The following is an 18,045-nucleotide window of genomic DNA, read 5'->3' on the forward strand; positions in this document are numbered from 1 at the left end:
ACAGCATCTCACGCCAGCAGGTCCCAAACTGAGCCCCCGGGAGGGCCCCGTCTTCCAATCTGCTCCCCTTACCCCCGACTTCAACCTGCTTCCACTGGGTGGGTCTCCCCCTCCCCGCTGATGACAATCACTCCGTGTTTCCAGCGACATCCTTCTGTTCTTCCCCCGCACCCTGCAGTCGATGAGCCCAAACGGCGTCACCTTCCAACGGCATCTCCACGCGACCTGCTCTCACCGCCTTCCCTGTGCACGGCCCTCCCTTCGATTTCACGTCGGTCTCCTAACTGATCTCCCTGCGACCCCCGTGATCTTCTGTCTCTCAGTCGTGTCCGATCTGAGTGCTCCTCTGTGCCTCCAACTCAGTGCCCCACGGACCACAGCCCGCCAGGCTCCCTGCACTTCACTTCTCCCAGAGTTTGCTCAGATTCATGTCCACTGAGTCAGTCGGTGATGGCATCCAACATCTCATCCTGTTGCCCTCCTCTCCTCCTGCCTTCAATCTTTCCCAGCATCAGGGTCTTTTCTAATGAGTCAGCTCTTTGGAAAGGTGGCCAAAGTATTGGAGCTTCAGCATCAGTCCTTCCAATGAATATTCAGGGTTGATTTCCTTTAGGATGGACTGGATGGATCTCTTTGCAGTGTAAGGGACTCTCAAGAGTCTTCTCCAACACCACAGTTCAAAAGCATCAATTCTTCAGCGCTCAGCTTTATTTACAGTCCAACTCTCACATCCTGCTGGAAAAACCATAGCTTTGACTATATGGACCTTTGTCAGCCCTCCCTCAACATAGCAAAGGGATCCACTTGAAAGATAAGAGAAGTGTGTCCCTCTTCGGCTCAGTGCTCTCCAGGAGCTGCCCTGCCATTCAGAGTACACGCCAAAGCCCTAGATGACCTACCTGCATCTCTCGGGCTTCCCTAGAGGCTCAGACGGATAAGAATCCGCCTGCAATGCAGGAAGTCCGGGTTGGATCCCTGGGTCGGGAAGATCCCCTGGAGAAGGGGATGGCTACCCACTCCAGTCTTCTTGCCTGGAGAATCCCATGGACAGAGGAGCCTGGTGGGCTGCAGTAGATAAGAGCCCCCTCTCGGGCCCTGGAAGGGGGGTCCCCCTTCCTGCAACAACACCAGCCTCCTTGACTGGGGATGCTCAACACGGGAGCGTGCACCTACCTCAGGACCTTGGAGCCTCCTTCTCCCTTCTCCCTGTTTCCCACAGGCATCCTCCTGTTTCCTGGCTAGCTCCATAGCCAGGGTGTCTCCTTCCCAGTGAGACCGTCCCTGCACAGCCCCGTTTGCAATTATAAACCTTCCCACACGGCACTCTTTCTCCCCTCCCACTAACTGGCATCGTTCCCTCAATCAGGTCACAAGTCACATCTTTACCTTGTTTACTATTGATGTTTGGTCATTAAGTCATATCCGACTCTCTGTGACCCTATGGACCGTAGCCCGCCAGGCTCCTCTGTCCACGGGATTTTCCAGGCAAGAATACTGAGGTGGGGTGCCATTTCCTTCTCCAGAGGGATCTTCCTGACCCAGGGATCAAACCCATGCGTCCTGCAATTGGCAGGCTTTGGCAGGTGGATTCTTTACCGCTCAGCCACCAGGGAAGCCCTGCATACTGCCCAGCTGCCCACGACGCACGGAAGCCCGCGGAGGACAGGGTCTGTTTCTGCACTGCCTACTATTGCGCCCTTGGTGCCAGAACAGCGTGGGGCTTGCGTCCAATAAACGAGGCCAAAGGAATTCTTCCAACAGGTGGAGCTTTGGAAGAAGGGAAGGAAAGCATCGTAGGGAAGGAAACGTTCCCTTTCTTCCCTCCGAGGTTCTTTGGCTGGTCTAATAATTAAACTGACGTAAGACAGATGAACGGGAGAAAGACAAATTTAATTTCGTACATACAGGAGCTCAGAAAAGTATGAGACTCAAAACAGTGACAAGAGCAGGACGCCTCTATGCCTTTAGACAAAGAGACAACTTGTGAAGGACAAGACACAGAAGCCTGGGCTCGGGCTGGGAAATCGGTGAGGAAGTACCAAGGTTCGCTTATGCACGCGGGCTCAGTCACTTCAGTCGTGTCCGACTCCGTGCGGCCCTGTGGACTGTAGCCCACCAGGCTTTTCTGTCCATGGGATTCTCCAGGCAAGAAGACTGGGGTGGGAGGCCGTGCCCTCTTCCAGGGGATCTTCCCAACCTGCATTGCAGGCAGATGCGCTGCTGCTCAGCCAGCAGACAAGTCCAGCAAGATTTCCTTATACCGCCTTCTCGGCCCTGAATTCCCTCCTGTGCTAAGATGCCACCATCGACCCTCCTCGTAGAGGGGGCATACTCCATCTGGGAGGCTTATTTCCTGCTTTCCGGAGACCAGGAAAGGCAGAGTGTCCTTCTTGCACTGGCCGTTTCTCAAGTAAGTTTAGTTCAAGATAATCAATATGCCAAAATGGCGTATTTTGGGGGTAGGATATTCCGCTCCCCTTCAGAAGATCAAGTTAATTCTCAGATATTCACCTTAACTCTGAACATTGCTTACATTTCAATTTTGCGTTCCACCGTCCCCTCCCCATCTCTACCTCCCAACTTCCCCCCAAATAATTTACACATAGGGCCGCCTGCTCTGCTATTTGTGGAAATACTCCTGGGCCGGGGCACATAAATGTCCTGAGTGAATCAGGCGAGCCTCCCCCTCCTGGTAGAGGTCACTGTTAAAGACAAATGGTTCGCCTGCCTCACTCTGCTCCTTGGCTATAAATCCACTCCTGAAACCACCTCCCCTCCCCTCCCAGCCCATCTGCGATGCATTCAGGCGGGTTGTCTCTCTCCATATTGCAATAGTCTCTCCCCTATTGCCGTCATTGTTTCTAATAGTCATTTATTTGCCCGCTCCAGCATCTTCACGGCGGCATTTGGGTCTAGTTCCCTGACCGGGGACGGAACCTGGGCCCCTGCACTGGCAGCAGGGACTCGTAGCCACTGGACCCCCGGGGACGTCCCTCCTGCGATCGTTTTCATTCATCCTCCTCACAGTTTTTAACCGTGTCCGGGGCAGTCCCTCTTCTCTTCAGCCGCGTGCATTGCCGTGGCCAGGCCTTACACACGCGTTCCTGACGGGCTGGGCTCCGGGCCTCCTCCAGGCACCTTCCCCTTACACACGCGTTCCTGACGGGCTGGGCTCCGGGCCTCCCCCAGGCACCTTCCCCTTACACACGCGTTCCTGACGGGCTGGGCTCCGGGCCTCCTCCAGGCACCTTCCCCTTACACACACGTTCCTGACGGGCTGGGCTCCGGGCCTCCTCCAGGCACCTTCCCCTTACACACGCGTTCCTGATGGGCTGGGCTCCGGGCCTCCTCCAGGCACCTTCCCCTTGGCAGGAAAGCCCTCTGCTGCGCTGTTTCCGTAGCTCTCGTTAGCCTCTCTCTCCTTACCTGGGTCCCCACTCTGAAACCAGGCAGCTCGGTGAAGGTTAATGCTGGGGGACCCTCGCCCCAGGACCCTGGAGGACAAGCGCTGAGCCACCCAGGTGTTTGGCCAGGCGTCTGGCAAGAGTCCTCCTCCAGGCGCATGAGGGAGAGGAGGGACCAAAGGGAACTTCTGGAGTGACTGGCACGGTCCATACCTCGACAAGGAGACCTACATTGTCATATGCATTTGTCAGAACCGATCAGACTGGTAGCGGGCAGTGCGAAGAGGGTATTCGTGTGTCCTTGCGGATGGTCGGGGGCCTCCCCGGGGGCTCAGACAGTCAAGAAGCCACCTGCCATGCAGGAGACCCACGTTTGATCCCTGGGTCGGGAAGTTCCCCTGGAGAAGGGAACGGCTCCCCACTCCAGTAATCTTGATTGGAGAATTTCATGGACAGAGGAACCTGGTGGCTCAGTCCACGGATCACAGAGAGTTGGACACAACAGCCACTGACAAACAGATGATCCACGCTGTTTACACTGGAAGCCAACACGACAGAGTAAAGCAATTATCCTCCAATTAAAGATTTTAAAACCTGATCAGACTGTGCCTCAGCACCAACGCCTTTCACTGCAGGTAGACGTCCCCTTGGTGGAGAGAGTCTTAAGGAAAAAAGCAGGGGAGGGAGGGAAGGATTCCATTCGAGGAAGAGAGGGATGGGAGAGCAAAGGCTTAATCTCCCAGCTGGCCTGAATGAACTGGAAGGTAGAAAAAGCAGTTTCCAAAAAATGCTGAAACTGCTCTTAAAAAGAGAGAGCAGGTGTAAAATTCACACATGGGGCCTGTTTTTTCCACCATCCTGAACGTGTGGAGATTGTGGCCAAGCCTACAAATACGTGTGAGGAGCCGGCCGTCTCAGCCTTTGTCCGGAGTCGGCCCCGGGGAGGGAGGAGCCGTCCCTAGTGGAGTCAGGAGGACCCGCGGTTCTCAGCGGGAGCAGCCAAATCCCGAAGGCCCCCATCCCAGCTCCAGGCTGAGATCAGCACTCAGGTCTGCCCAGAATGAACAGCCAGTGTTGGGACGTCCCCACTGGTCCAGTGATCCCTCGCGATTTGGGGGACGAGGGTTAGATCCCTGGTCAGGGAACAAAGATGTCACATAGCAACCTAAGCCCGCCAGCCATGACTACTGAAGCCCGGCGTTCTCAGGCCCGCCCACCACAACTGGAGAGTCCTTGGGCCACAAGGAAAGATCCTGCAAGATGCAAGGGAGATCCTGAGTGAGGCGGCTAAGACCTAAGGCAGCCAAATAAATAAATAGATTAATATATATACACACATATACACACACAAAACTGGAGAGTATTATACAACTACAGAGTGGCTGGGAAGAGGCAAGGCTTTAGACTCAGCCAAGAGGTCAGGGGTCAGGATCAGCCAAAGGTTAGCTACAGGTGCTGCGGAGGGCCTAGGGTCACGTCCTAGCTCCGCCCAGGGTCACGGATGCTGCTCTGAGAGAGGACCTCCCTGCTTCAGGAAAAGGAAATGGCCACCCACTCCAGTTTTCCTGCTTGGAGAATCCTGTGGACAGAGGAGCCTAGTGGGTTGCTGTCCATGGGGTCGCACAGAGTCGGACACGACCGAAGCGACTTAGCATGCATGCATGCATTGGAGAAGGATATGGCAACCCACTCCAGTGTTCTTGCCTGGAGAATCCTAGGGACAGAGGAGCCTGGTGGGCTGCCGTCTATGGGGTTGCAGAGTCGGACACGACTGATGCGACTTAGCAGCAGCAGCAGCAGCTCCCTGCTTCTCAGTTTCATCCTCTGTAAAATGGGGATGATGATGAAAATAGCTCCCACCTCATAATCCTTCCCATCAGGTTGTAGACCCTCTTGGCTGGATGGATACTCATTCAGCGGCCACAGGGACCAGTGGGTGGGAGGGAAGGACATCCGAAAGCAGAGGCACATACAATCTCATCACCCTTCCAGCAGAAGCCCCGCTCTCAGCTTGCATGCCTCCAGAACGGAGGGAAGGACATCCGAAAGCAGAGGCACATACAATCTCATCACCCTTCCAGCAGAAGCCCCGCTCTCAGCTTGCATGCCTCCAGAAAGGAGGGAAGGACATCCGAAAGCAGAGGCACATGCAATCTCATCACCCTTCCAGCAGAAGCCCCGCTCTCAGCTTGCATGCCTCCAGGACAGGAAGCTCACCACCCAAGCTCAGCCTTCCCTTCCTGGAGGCTGGCTGTTGGACTCTGGGGAGTCCTGCCCTCTCTGGACCGCACCGGGCCAGGTGGCCACAGGCCCAGCTCTGCAGCAGGATGATCTTATGGCACAGGGAGCAGAAACACAGAATTATATAAAATTACTCCCACATATGAGGCTTCCCAGCTGGCACACGGTGGTAAAGAATCCTCCTGCCAATGCAAGAGATGCAAGAGATTTGAGTTTGATACCTGGGTCAGGAAGAAAATGGCAACCCACTCCAGTACTCTTGCCTGGGAAATTCCAGGGACAGAGGAGCCTGGCGGGCCACAGCCATGGGATTGCAGAGTCAGACACAACTGAGCTCGCACGTGTGCGCACGCATATATCCATGTAAGGATACACGCATACACACATACAGCGTCCCTGGCGGGGCAGAGCGTAAAGAATCCGCCTGCAAAGTGGGAGACCCCGGTTCGATCCCTGGGTTGAGAAGGAACCCCTGGAGGAGGGCATGGCAACCCACTGCAGTATTCTTGCCTGGAGAATCCCATAGACAGAGGAGCCTGGCGGGCTACAGTCCATGGGGTCGCAAAGAGTCGGACACGACTGAGCGACTTCGCAGACGCACATACATATAGTACACAAAACTTAGCCCAGCGCCCGGTGCTGCTCGCCCCGGACTAGTTCCCGTCATTATCAGCATTATCTCTGCCTTACCAAACGTGAGCTTACCTTAATCAATCCACCTCTCTGAGCTTCCGTCTCCTGGAAGGAACAACGCCTTATTCCAATAAAATAATGTGTGCAAAGTACTCAACATTTCCTAGAAAAAGCACAAGAAAAGGTAGCTTTAATTATGATGATTTCTCAAAACAGCTGCCCTTTGTTTGCCAGCTTTCTTCTGGGCCCCTGATCCATCTGTGTTTAGCATTTAGATCCCTCCTGGGCAGGAACTAAATTGCTTTCTGAGGGCCCAGCCCCGGAGCAATGAGAATTTGAGGTTTAGCCACTGCTCCTTGATCTGTTCTTACAGGTCATCACCACAACAAAATCAGCCAAAATGGCTGTCTTTAAGTTTTTAAAAATAAAGGCCTTCAGAGGGAAAACATTACAGTAAGAAGCTAAGGTAGGGGAGTTCCACGGATAAAGAGAACCAGGAAAGACTTTCTCGACACCAGAGAACCCATTTTGGCCGAGGCCATTCCCCAGTGCTAGCCCAGGAGCCCATCCCAGTAATTAGAGCGCTTACGGGAGAAAATGCAGAAATGAGGGAGGAGAAGGCCAGAAACAATAGGGCAGCCTCGGGGCGGTCGGTTCCTCCAGGGATTTACACAGGAACAGGACTTTTTTTTTTTTACCTCACCAAGCAGCTTGTTAGATGCTATTTCCCCAACCGGGGATCAGAGGCAATCCCCCTGCAGCGGAGGAGGGGACTCCACCGGACCACCGGGGAAAGCTCACATAAGGATACACGACCGAGCTCTGCAGGAGCCGTGGCCCCACCAGGTAGAGGATGCGAGTTCAACCCACTGAGCCTGGACTCTGTCGACCTTTGCCCCAGTTCTGTGCTGAATTCTCTACTCAAGCCCTCTCACACCTCAGCATCTACCCTTAGCTTAAAACGTCCCCAAATTTGCTGTTTGGGGAGACCCTGCTTTGGGAGAGATCCCCAGGGTTCTTCCTATTTGCTCTGAGGAATAAATCCTTCTTCCTCCCGATTTTTGGCTTGGTTGTGTCTATTGGCTCAGCACCCACCAAGAGGTGGGCCCAGCTGTTAGGTATCTTTGCCTGGCTGAGTCACTAGCTGGCTGGGCAGGGGAGGCAGAGCAGCAGAGAGACACAGCCTGTGGGTTTCTGAGTGTGAAGTCAGGGGCTTTCTGTGCCACAAATGGGGTTCGCAGTGCTTCGAGGGAGAACTGTGGAAAGGCACCACCATGGAGAGGCCCGAGCGAGGCCCTGGGTCTGCAGCTGGTTCGTTAAAGTAAGTCCCACAGATGCAAGTCAAATCATGATACTGCACACCTTAAACTTACCCAGTGCCGTGTGTCAATCAGGAAATGAAGTGAAAGTCACTCAGTCACGTCCGACTCTGTGGCTTATAGTCCATGGAATTCTCCAGGCCAGAATACTGGAGTGGGTAGCCCTTCTCCAGGGGATCTTCACAACCCAGGGATCGAACCCAGGTCTCCCGCACTACAGGCAGATTCTTTACCAGCTGAGCCACAAGGCAAGCCCAAGAACACTGGAGTGGGTAGCCTATCCCTTCCCCAGCAGATCTTCCCGATTCAGGAATTGAACCGAGGTCTCCTGCATTGCAGGCGGAGTCTTTACCAACTGAGTTATCAGGGAAGCCCATGTAGGTCAATTACATCTCCATAAAATGAAGGAAAAAGTTTCATCGTTCACAGGTCTGGAAAATGTCTTCAATTAAGTCCACTGAGTCTGGTCTCAGGCCATGCCAAGTTCATGATCTTTTTTTTTCCCCTGTTTTTGGTTGCACTGCCTGGCATGTGGGATCTTAGTTCCCTGACCAGGGGTCAGGAACGACTGAGTCGCCTGCAAGGGGAGCGTGGAGTCTTAACCACCGGAAACCCCTTCGATCTTTCATCACCTTCAGCGTGCTAGAGCCCCCTGCCGTGAAATACAGCAATTCTGTTGTTCTTCTTTTAAAGTACAGCTGACTTACAATAGCAGTTGCCCTGATGGTTCCCAGAAAGTGCTGCTGTAAATGGAAACACATTTACAGAGAGATGGCTCATCGGACCGTCTTTCTCCCCCTTCTTTGCTTCAGTGATCTCTGTATCGTTTTCATATTTTAAAATGACTTTTTTTTTTTTGTCCATCACGTCCACTTATGTGAGAGTCCTAGAGTAGTCAAAGCCGCGGAGACAGAATGCAGAAGGAAGGTGGCCCGAGGCGGGCGTTGCTGTTTCACGGGTTTGCAGCTTCAGTTTGGGAAGACGCGGAAGCTGGGGAGATGGATGGTGGTGCAGGTTACAGGACGATGTGAACGTACCCGACGCTGCTGCACTGAACACTTCAAAACGGTTAAAGCGGGCAACTCCTTAGCTGTCGAATGGTTAGGACTCCCCACTCTCATTTCCGAGGAGGGCCTGGGTTCAATCCCTGGTTGGGAAACCAAGATCCCACAAGCGGCTCGTTGAGGCCCAGAAAAACAAAACACTTCTAAAAAAATAAAATGATTAAAATGGTCAATGTTATGTTTTATGTATGTGTATAACCACCATCTAGGACTTCTAACTGAGAAACACCGTCCTGGGGTGAAGCCCACGGTGGCTGTGACGGCGGAACGGACCCCCGCAAGCTCCCATCCTGAACAACCGGTAACTACGCAGAGCAGCTGCAGCGGCAGTTTGCAGGACTGAACCACAGGCAGCACAAAGACAGGAGGGAAAATCACAAGAGGAGCCCCTGCCCTTCACCACTTCCCTTCTTCCTGGCGACAGTTGCCCAAACACCACACAGCAGCTGGAACCCAGGCGGAGCCCCAAGGGCCTGCCTTTGGGCAGCAGAAATGTCTGGAAGCGCCAGAGGGGCATTCTCCCTGGCCAAGCCTCCGATCTCGGTGCCTCAGCTTCCTCATCTGTGACAGCGAGATAAAAAGACCATCGACTTCATAAGACCATTATGAGGCTTAAATAACCAAGTTAAAATATGCAGAAGCATCAAAACCTTTATACGGCGTGTGCTAAGGGCAACATGTCTACCCTTTCAGTCCAGTCGCTCAGTCGTGTCCGACTCTTTGCAACCCCATGGACTGCAGCACGCCAGGCCTCCCTGTCCATCACCAACTCTCGGAGTTTACTCAAACTCATGTCCATTGAGTCGGTGATGCCATCCAACCATCTCATCCTCTGTCGTCCCCTTCTCCTCCTGCCTTCAATCTTTGCCAGAATCAGGGTCTTTTCCAATGAGTCAGTTCTTCACATCAGGTAGACAAAGTATTGCAGCTTCAGCTTCAGCATCACTCCTTCCAATGAATATTCAGGACTGATCTCCTTTAGGATGGACTGGTTGGATCTCCTTGCAGTCCAAGGGACTCTCAAGAGTCTCCTTCAACACCACAGTTCAAAAGCATCAATTCTTCAGCACTCAGCTTTCTTTATGGTCCAACTCACATCCATACATGACCACTGGAAATAGCATAGCTTTGACTAGACGGACCTCTGTTGGCAAAGTAACGTCTCTGCTTTTTAATATGTTGTCTAGATTGGTCATAACTTTCCTTCCAAGGAGTAAGTGTCTTTTAATTTCATGGCTGTAATCACCATCTGCAGGGATTTTGGAGAACAAGAAAATAAAGTCTGTCACTATTTCCACTGTTTCCCCATCTATTTGCCATGAAGTGATGGGACCGGATGCCATGATCTTCATTTTCTGAATGTTGAGTTTTAAGCCAGCTTTTTCACTCTCCTCTTTCACTTTCATCAAGAGGCTCTTTAGTTCCTCTTTGCTTTCTGCCATAAGGGTGGTGTCATCTGCATATCTAAGGTTATTGATATTTCTCCCGGCAATCCTGATTCCAGCTTATGCTTCCTCCAGCCCAGGGTATCTCATGATGTACTCTGCATATAAGTTAAATAAGCAGGGTGACAATATACAGCCTTGATGAACTCCTTCCAGATTTGGAGCCAGTCCATTGTTCCATGTCTGGTTCTAACTGTTGCTTCCTGACCTGCATGCAGGTTTCTCAGGAGGCAGGCCAGGTGGTCCAGTATTCCCTTTACATTTTCAGTGAAGATATGCTAAGTATGCGGAGTGTTTGGTGTTCGGAATTTAAAATCATCTACCAGTGATGACGGGGGCTTTCCAGGTGGCACCAGTGGTAAAGCACTCGCCTGACAATGCAGGAGACTTGGATTAGATCCCTGGGTAGGGGAGGAGGGCATGGCCAGCCACTCCAGTCCTCTTGCCTGGAGAGTCCCGTGGGCAGAGGGGCCTGGCAGCTCCAGTCCACGGGTCACAGAGAGTCGGACACGGCGGGGGGACTGAGCTCACACTCAGTGATGACGCCAGGAACGCGTGCTGCTCTGGCAGGGTCTGCAGCATCCTTGTTCTTTCGGGGAGCAGTCTGCACCAGGAGCCTTAAAAATAGGCATGCCCTCTGCCCCAGTAATTCTCCTTCTGGGAATAAGCCTGAAACAATAATCCTAAGTGCCAACAAGCTCTGTGATTTTGTTTAGTCACTGATTCAGAACTTGTTTTTAACACATGCTTGAAATGGTTTGGGAAGGAGCCGTTCTCTAGTGCAAGGCGTAGTAAGGATTGAAGGAAGTCTGTGTTTCAGATTGAGGTTCTTATTTCAGTTTGACTCCTAAGACGGGGAGGTTTCCCAGGCTTCTCTGAGTCTGAGCAGAGCTGCTGACCAGAACTCCGATGTCCCCGCCCCTGGTGCTGGCCTTACGTGTACCCCCTGGAGGAACCTAGGGAGCCCTCTCGCAGGCGGGTGTTTTGCCTGAAGCACCCTCCTTGGCCCCTGGCACGGCCAGGCCGGCAGGTGGAAAGCTGGGAATGCCCCCAGCCCGTGGTACCCTGGGTTGAGGGCCGTGCCCAGCAAAGCAAGTTTGACCTGGGCGCCTCTCCAAAGGCTTCTCCTCTTCACTTTCACGCCCAAACCCACGGTTCTCCAGGTTCCCAGGACCCAGGGTGTCCTGGGCTGAGCTGGGTGGGAGGAAGGCAGTGGTTTCGGGAAGCTGATTGGCTGCAGAGGAGGTGGCAAGCCAGGACCCAGGGTCCGGAGGGTGGGGGACTCCCGGGGATGCAGTGCCCCTGGGGGACTCTCCTGGGAGGTTTCACCAGGGCCTCAGGAGGAGGCCAAGGTGCGGGGTCCCAGCCCCGGGACCGCCAGGGAAGTCCCTCTGCTGAAACTGTTGTGCGACTTCTGAGAACTCCGTTCAGCTCTCTGAGCATCAGAAAAACAGCAGTGGGGACGATAATAAGACCTGCTCCTCGGACTGTTCTGAAGATGATGTCACAGAATTTGTGAAGCACCTGATGGGGTTTTGAAACTTTTGGACACACACGTGAGAAATTGCTCATTATTTTCCAGAAGCAGTAGAGTGTGCGGTAGAGATCACTGACGCGGAACCAGTGGGACCTGTGTCCTGATCCCGCATTACTAGATGCTTAACTTCGGAGTACTCACGTGACCTCTCTGGGCACTCTGTAAAGCAAGGTTGGTAACAATAGCACTGAGTCACAAGGGCTGTTGTGAGTAATACATGGAAAAATATTTACAGGAGAAAACAAGGCCTGTTCTGTCATCGTCATCACCAAGGTCACCATCATTACTGGTAAATCAGAGAAGGCTTCCGGAAAAGCGTAACCCCAGAAGGCTGGAAAGGAGTTTAAAGGACTCAGGATGGCCCTGAGCACAGGACAAGCACCTAAGAAGTATTCTGCAGAACGTGGCGGGGAGGCGGTGGCAGGAAGGCATAGACCCAGCTTCTAGAGACAGCCTGGGGTCCAGGAGTGAGATGGGTCAGTCTTGTGTTTGAATCTGTATTGGGTTCTCCAGAGAGTCAGAACCAGCAGGACATACAGACATAAAACACAGAGATTCATTGTACACAATTGGCTCATCTGCTTCTGGAGGCTGAGCAGGCCTATGACCCGCCGTCTGCAGGCTGGAGGCTCACGAAAGCAGGTGGATAGTGTCAGGTTTGATCCCTGGGTCGGGAAGATCCCCTGGGGGAGGAAATGGCAACCAGTGCAGTATCCTTGCCTGGAGAATCCCATGGACAGAGGGGCCTGGCGGGCTACAGTCCTTGGGGGTCACAGAGAGTCGGACACGACCGAGTGACCAACGAGCCCAAAGGCCTGAGTGGGTGTGAGTCTGAAGTGGTAGCCACAGAGGCGGAAGGAGCCGGGCGGTCCCCACTCCTGCAGAGAGAGCCATTGGCCCTTTTGTTCTGTTCAGCCCTCGAGGGTCTGGATGGCAGCCGTTCACCAGGCCGAGGCGGCTCTTCACGCTCTATCAGTTCAAAGGCTCACCTTTTCCAGAAACAAGCTCCCAACCACACCGGCTATCTGCGCGCCCCTGAGCCCAGTGGGCTGACACACAAAACTAACCGTCACAGGCTCCTGGCTCTGCCTCCCACCGGCTGTGAGGATTTTCCCAGCCTCAGTCTCCTGGCAGGAAAGCAGGGTCCCGACAACACCGCCCTGCAGGCCGGGAGTCTGTGCAACGAGCGTGATGGGGACTTTGTAGGGGACAGTCACTGTGAAAGCGCCGTTAAGAGTTCAACCGAGTAAATCTGAAGACCTGGCTTTAGTCAAGGATCCCTACATGGTGCAGCAGCTCACCCACCATCTGGAAGGCCACTCGGGGGAGCAGACAAATACTAGGCTTTTACGGGAAGAAGGGCGAGCAAGGGAGCTGCTGACGCCAGCAGAGGAAGAGCAGGGTTTCATTTCAGGCCAGGATGGCTTCCTGGGTGGAGGGGGGAGTGGCGGGGATTTTATCACGGAGATGCCTCTTCCCCTGGGGGATGGCGAGGTCCCACAGGACAGATGACCTCAGAGGTGCTGACCGGAACATTCCAGGGTGGTGGATGAAGGTTACATTTCTGGGAAAGGTTGAAACTGCAGCTTGACCAGGTAGGAAGTCTTGGTCTGGTACCACGGGCTTTATTTAGTATCAGCGATGCCACTTTGGACCTGGAGCTTTCTCCGTGACAGGCTCTTTGGGGAAACGGCAGCGCTGTGCCCACTCCTTAGAGCTGCTCGCCCCCTCCCCAGCCCCGGGACACAACATCTGTCACCCACCTCCTCATCCCTCTCCCTGAGTGCTCTCCCATCTCCTCCAACATTGGCATTAATCTCAAGTTTCTCTCTGCAGTTGGGGTTGGCAAACTTTGTTTTGCAAAGGCCCAGATTGTAAATATTTTTGGCTTTTTGAGCAAAGAGGCACCCTTGGGGACCCTATGTGGATACTCATATAATGAGGGAAAATAGACTTTCACAAATGCTTTAGCGTTGGTTTACAAATTCTTAAGTAATAATTGAATAGAATTTTTTAAACACAGATCTACCAATGAACAGAAAAAAATCCTTTAGGGAAGGGGATAACATCTTGCTTACCTGGGGTTCAAACGAAGAACCGGTTCTCAACTCCCAGAGTTAAGAACTTCTTGGCTTGAATTGGTCTGAGTGCTTCTCCTCTTTCTGAAGGTCTTGGACCGTTTCCCACCAACTCCTTCCTGTCACTTGTGATTGGCTGGATCATGTTGCAAAGAGAACCGCCAGGGCTGTTATCCAGGCTCCGCTGTCCTGACTAGCTTTGTCCTCTTGGGCATTGCTCACCTGCCCAGTATTTACTGAGTGACTACTAGGTTCTGGAAGCTGTGCTTAGACCTGCGGACCCAGCAGCCAGCAAGGCGGGCCTGAGCCCTCCCTCTCCAAGCTTCTGGCCTAGTGGACAGAAAAGTCAACGTGACCTTTCTGAGCCTCAGCTTTCCTGTCTATAAATGGGCATAATAATCTGTGACAAACGCCCTCACCAGATGGTTGAGAACCGAGACAGAAGACTGACTTGCAAACTTGAAAGCATCCTACTGTTGTAAACAGGGGCCTTCCGAGTTTATGGTTTTTAGCTGCCTTTTATTGGCAGAAATCAAGAGACTTTGACAAGCAACCTTCAAGATCTCAATGCAGTTGGTAGGGATGGCAGAGAAGGAATGGGAGAGACATCAGTTACCAGGGGGATCTGGACCGTTCCTGATGTGAGGCTAACCCTGGAGCATCCCATGTATTTGGGGAGAGGGGGTGCAGAGGGAAGTGGTCCCGCACGCCCCTGCGGCCTCTGTAAATGCTCTTGCCTCAATTGGGGCCTCACTGTACAGTCGCTAAGTCGTGTCCGACTCCCTGCGACCGCGGGGACTGCAGCACGCCAGGTTTCCCCGCCCTTCATGTCTCCCGGGCTTTGCTTTGAGCCGGTGATGCTATCTAACCATCTCATCCTCGGTTGCCTGCTTCACCTCTTGCCCTGAGTGGCTGGAATTCTCTCCAGCTTGAAAGAGCCGGTGGGTGGAGGCAAGTATTTAAATTCTCACTGTGAAGCCCCGCCCCAGTCCTCCGGACTGGTCTCCTCCCTTGATCTCCTCCCTTGATCTCCTTCCGCCCCCGCAGCTAAATTACCCGCTCTTAACTGCTCTTCTCCTGGGGGCTGCCCGCCTCTTGCCCCAGGCCAGGGATGTCGTTTGTCCCACAAATGAACCTCCAGGCAGAGAACAAGCTTTTCTCGGGAGAGAAGCCCCAGACAGTGAGAAAGGGGACCCAGCAGAGGCCAGGAACCCAGGAATCCCTTTTCCTGCTGAACTTTAGGCATGACCCAAGACTTATTAGCTTAGAACTAACTAATCAGATACTTAAGAGTCATGGGAACATTGGCATTTTCTTGTTTAATCGTTTTCAAATTATTTTAGCAGTGCAATCTTTTCTTCAAACAAAATCCTGCAGGGATCACAAATAAAGACAGGAGGTGGTGGAGTGTTACGGTTTTTTAAAATCCACGCTGGAAAGGGTAGGCATAAAATCAACTTCAATTTTAAAAAAGGTTAGAAAAAAGGTATAACTTTCAACAAATAATGCTGAAGCCATGAACTTGACCTAAATCACACACCTAATATAAAAACGTGCAAACATTTTGCTGTACAGAAATGAACACAAATGTTGTACATTGTAAATCAACTATACTTCAATACAAAACTAAATTTTAAAAAGCATGCAAAGATTAACTCCAAATGGATTACAGACTTAAAGGGAAAGCATTAAACTATAAAACCTTTAGAAGAAGCATAGGTGACTGTCTTTCACACCCAGGACTAAGGTCCTCAGCAAAATCCATGAAAAAAAAAAATTGAAAAAAAAAAAAAGAAAAAAAAAATTGATAAACTGGACTTCATCAAAATGAGAAAATATTTGTAAACCACAGACCTCACAAAGGACTTATAGGTGGGGCAGGGGGGGAAGCCTCTCAAAACTCAAGAGAAAAAAATCCAATTTGAAAATGGGCAAGAGACGTTTCTGGGTTTTGTTTGTTTTTCTTTTTGGCTGTGCAGGAGTTTAGTTTTCAACCTGGGGATCGAATCTGGGCCTTCATCGAAGTCCTGACAACTGGATCTCAGGGAATTCCCAAAAGACGGAACTGAAGAGGGCTTACAAACGGCAAACAAGCATGAAAGTGCGGTTGGCATAACCAGCGATTCAGGTCAGATCAGTCGCTCAGTCGTGCGGTTAGGGAAAAGTAGATGAAGACTCCCGTGGGACGTCACTACCTCTTCCTTCTAGCACAGCTAAAATAAGATCGTTTTCAATTTAGAAAAAAAGATGGTGACAACAAATGCTGGTGAGGGTGTGGAGAAAGCGCTCATACATTGCTAGTCGGAGCGTAAAATGGGGCAGTCACTCGGGAAAACTAACCCTAAAAAAAAACCCAAAATACTCTTACCTTCAGTTCCGTTCAGTCGCTCAGTCGTGTCCGACTCTTCAAGACCCCATGAATCGCAGCACACCAGGCCTCCCTGTCCATCACCAACTCCCGGAGTTCACCCAGACTCACGTCCATCGAGTCAGTGGTGCCATCCAGCCATCTCATCCTCTGTCGTCCCCTTCTCCTCCTGCCCCCAATCCCTCCCAGCATCAGAGTCTTTTCCAATGAATCAATTCTTCGCATGAGGTGGCCAAAGTACTGGAGTTTCAGCTTCAGCATCAGTCCTTCCAAAGAAATCCCAGGGCTGATCTCCTTCAGAATGGACTCTTACCTTACGATGCAGCAATTACACTCCCAGGCATTTATCCCAGAGAAACAAAAACTTACGTCTACACAAAAACCTTTATACAAATGTTTACAGCACTTTTATTTGTAATAGCTCAAAACTGGCAATCAGCAAATTGTCCTTTATTTGGCTGAATGGGGCATCTGTACCACGGAGCACAACCTGTTAAAAAAGAGGAACAGACCACTGATGTGCAGAGCGGTTTGAGTGAAATCTCAAGGGAGCGCACTGAGTAAAAAAGTCAGCCTTAAAAGTGTATGATTCCACTTACTGGGCAGAAGGTTTGCTCGGGGTTTTCTGTAAGATCTTTCGGAAAATACGTAACCTCTTGAAAGAACCAAATTATGCAGGTGGAGAACAGATCAGGCAGGGCTGGCAGGTAGGCGGGATGTGGGTGTGGCTAAAAAGGTTAACAGGGGGGATCTTTCGGTTGTGAGGCAGTTTCCTATCTTGATGGCTGTGGTGGTTACACAACTCTACCCGTGGATACAAGCAGGCACGGACTATACAATATGTGTAAGTAACCATGTCAGTTCCCTGGTTTTGATACCTATCACAGTTGTGTAAGATGTAACCATCAGGGGGAACTGGGTGAACGGTTCACAGGCCCACTCTATCCTATTTGGCAACTTCCTGTGAAGCTGTCATGATTTCACAATGAAAAGCAAATACATAAATGTGTGCTCAGTCGCTTTAGTCGCGTCCGACTCTGTGCGACCCCATGGACTGTAGCCCACCAGGCTCCTCTGTGCGTGGGATTCTCCAGGCAAGAACACTGGAGTGGGTTGCCATTTCCTTCTCCAGGGGATCTTTCCGACCCAGGGATCGAACCGGTGTCTCTTACGTCTCCTGCACTGGGCAGGCAGGTTCTGTCCTGGGAAGCTATAAAGATTGATTTCACAATAGAAAGCAAACACATACATACATACCCAGGCTCAGGGGTCACTCAGAATTGAGTTTAAATCCCGCTGCACTGCTGGCTCGCTGTGTGACCTCAGGCAGGTTGCATCGCCTCTGGGCTTCATGTCTCCCTCTGTAACACGGAACCATCTCAGGAGTTTGTACGGGTTAACTGCACTTCTGTGAAGTACCCGGTACTTAACAAGGACCCAACTGGTGTTGTTGTTGTTATAAAAAGGAATCTGCCCTGACTGGGCTTCCCTGCTGCATCACGGTAAGAATCCGCCTGCAATGCAAGAGACACAGGTCCAACCCCTGGGTCAGGAAGATTTCCTGGAGGAGGAAACAGCAACCCATGCAGTGTTCTTGCCTGGAGAGGCCCAGGGACAGCGGAGCCTGGCGGGCTTCAGTCCATGGAGTCGCAAAGAGTCACTAAACCACGCCGTGCCCTGACTGGAGCGGGGCTGGGGGTGCAGGGCTCGCCCCTGGCTCTTGGAGACTCAAACCGCGGGCTCCCAGCCCCTGGCCCTGGGCTCCTCCCCCGGGCCTCCTCCGCGGCCCCGCCCACCCACACACCCGGGACACTCACTCTGCGGGCATCCTGAGCACGGACTGTGAAGCAACAGGATCCCAGTGACGCGCGGGCCAGAGTCTGGCCTCACACTTCCTCTTTCTCGAGGATGCCCTCTGGGCCAGTCTCTGGGCTCAAGGCCTGGACGCCTGAGAAC

At 52.2% G+C, this 18,045-nt stretch overlaps 1 long non-coding RNA gene across 1 annotated transcript; it reads right to left on the bottom strand.

The window, feature by feature from the left end:
* Positions 1 to 6,280: 6,280 nt before the first annotated feature.
* On the bottom strand, positions 6,281 to 17,829 carry LOC139178956 (uncharacterized). The gene is made up of 4 exons (XR_011563390.1): positions 17,347 to 17,829; positions 13,722 to 16,579; positions 7,652 to 8,804; positions 6,281 to 6,441 (listed from the first exon to the last, which is right to left on the bottom strand). It is a non-coding gene; the product is annotated as an uncharacterized lncRNA (long non-coding RNA).
* Between the last annotated feature and the right edge of the window lie 216 nt (positions 17,830 to 18,045).

This window comes from Bos indicus, chromosome 2 (assembly GCF_029378745.1).
Source record: "Bos indicus isolate NIAB-ARS_2022 breed Sahiwal x Tharparkar chromosome 2, NIAB-ARS_B.indTharparkar_mat_pri_1.0, whole genome shotgun sequence".
NCBI lineage: Eukaryota > Metazoa > Chordata > Mammalia > Artiodactyla > Bovidae > Bos > Bos indicus.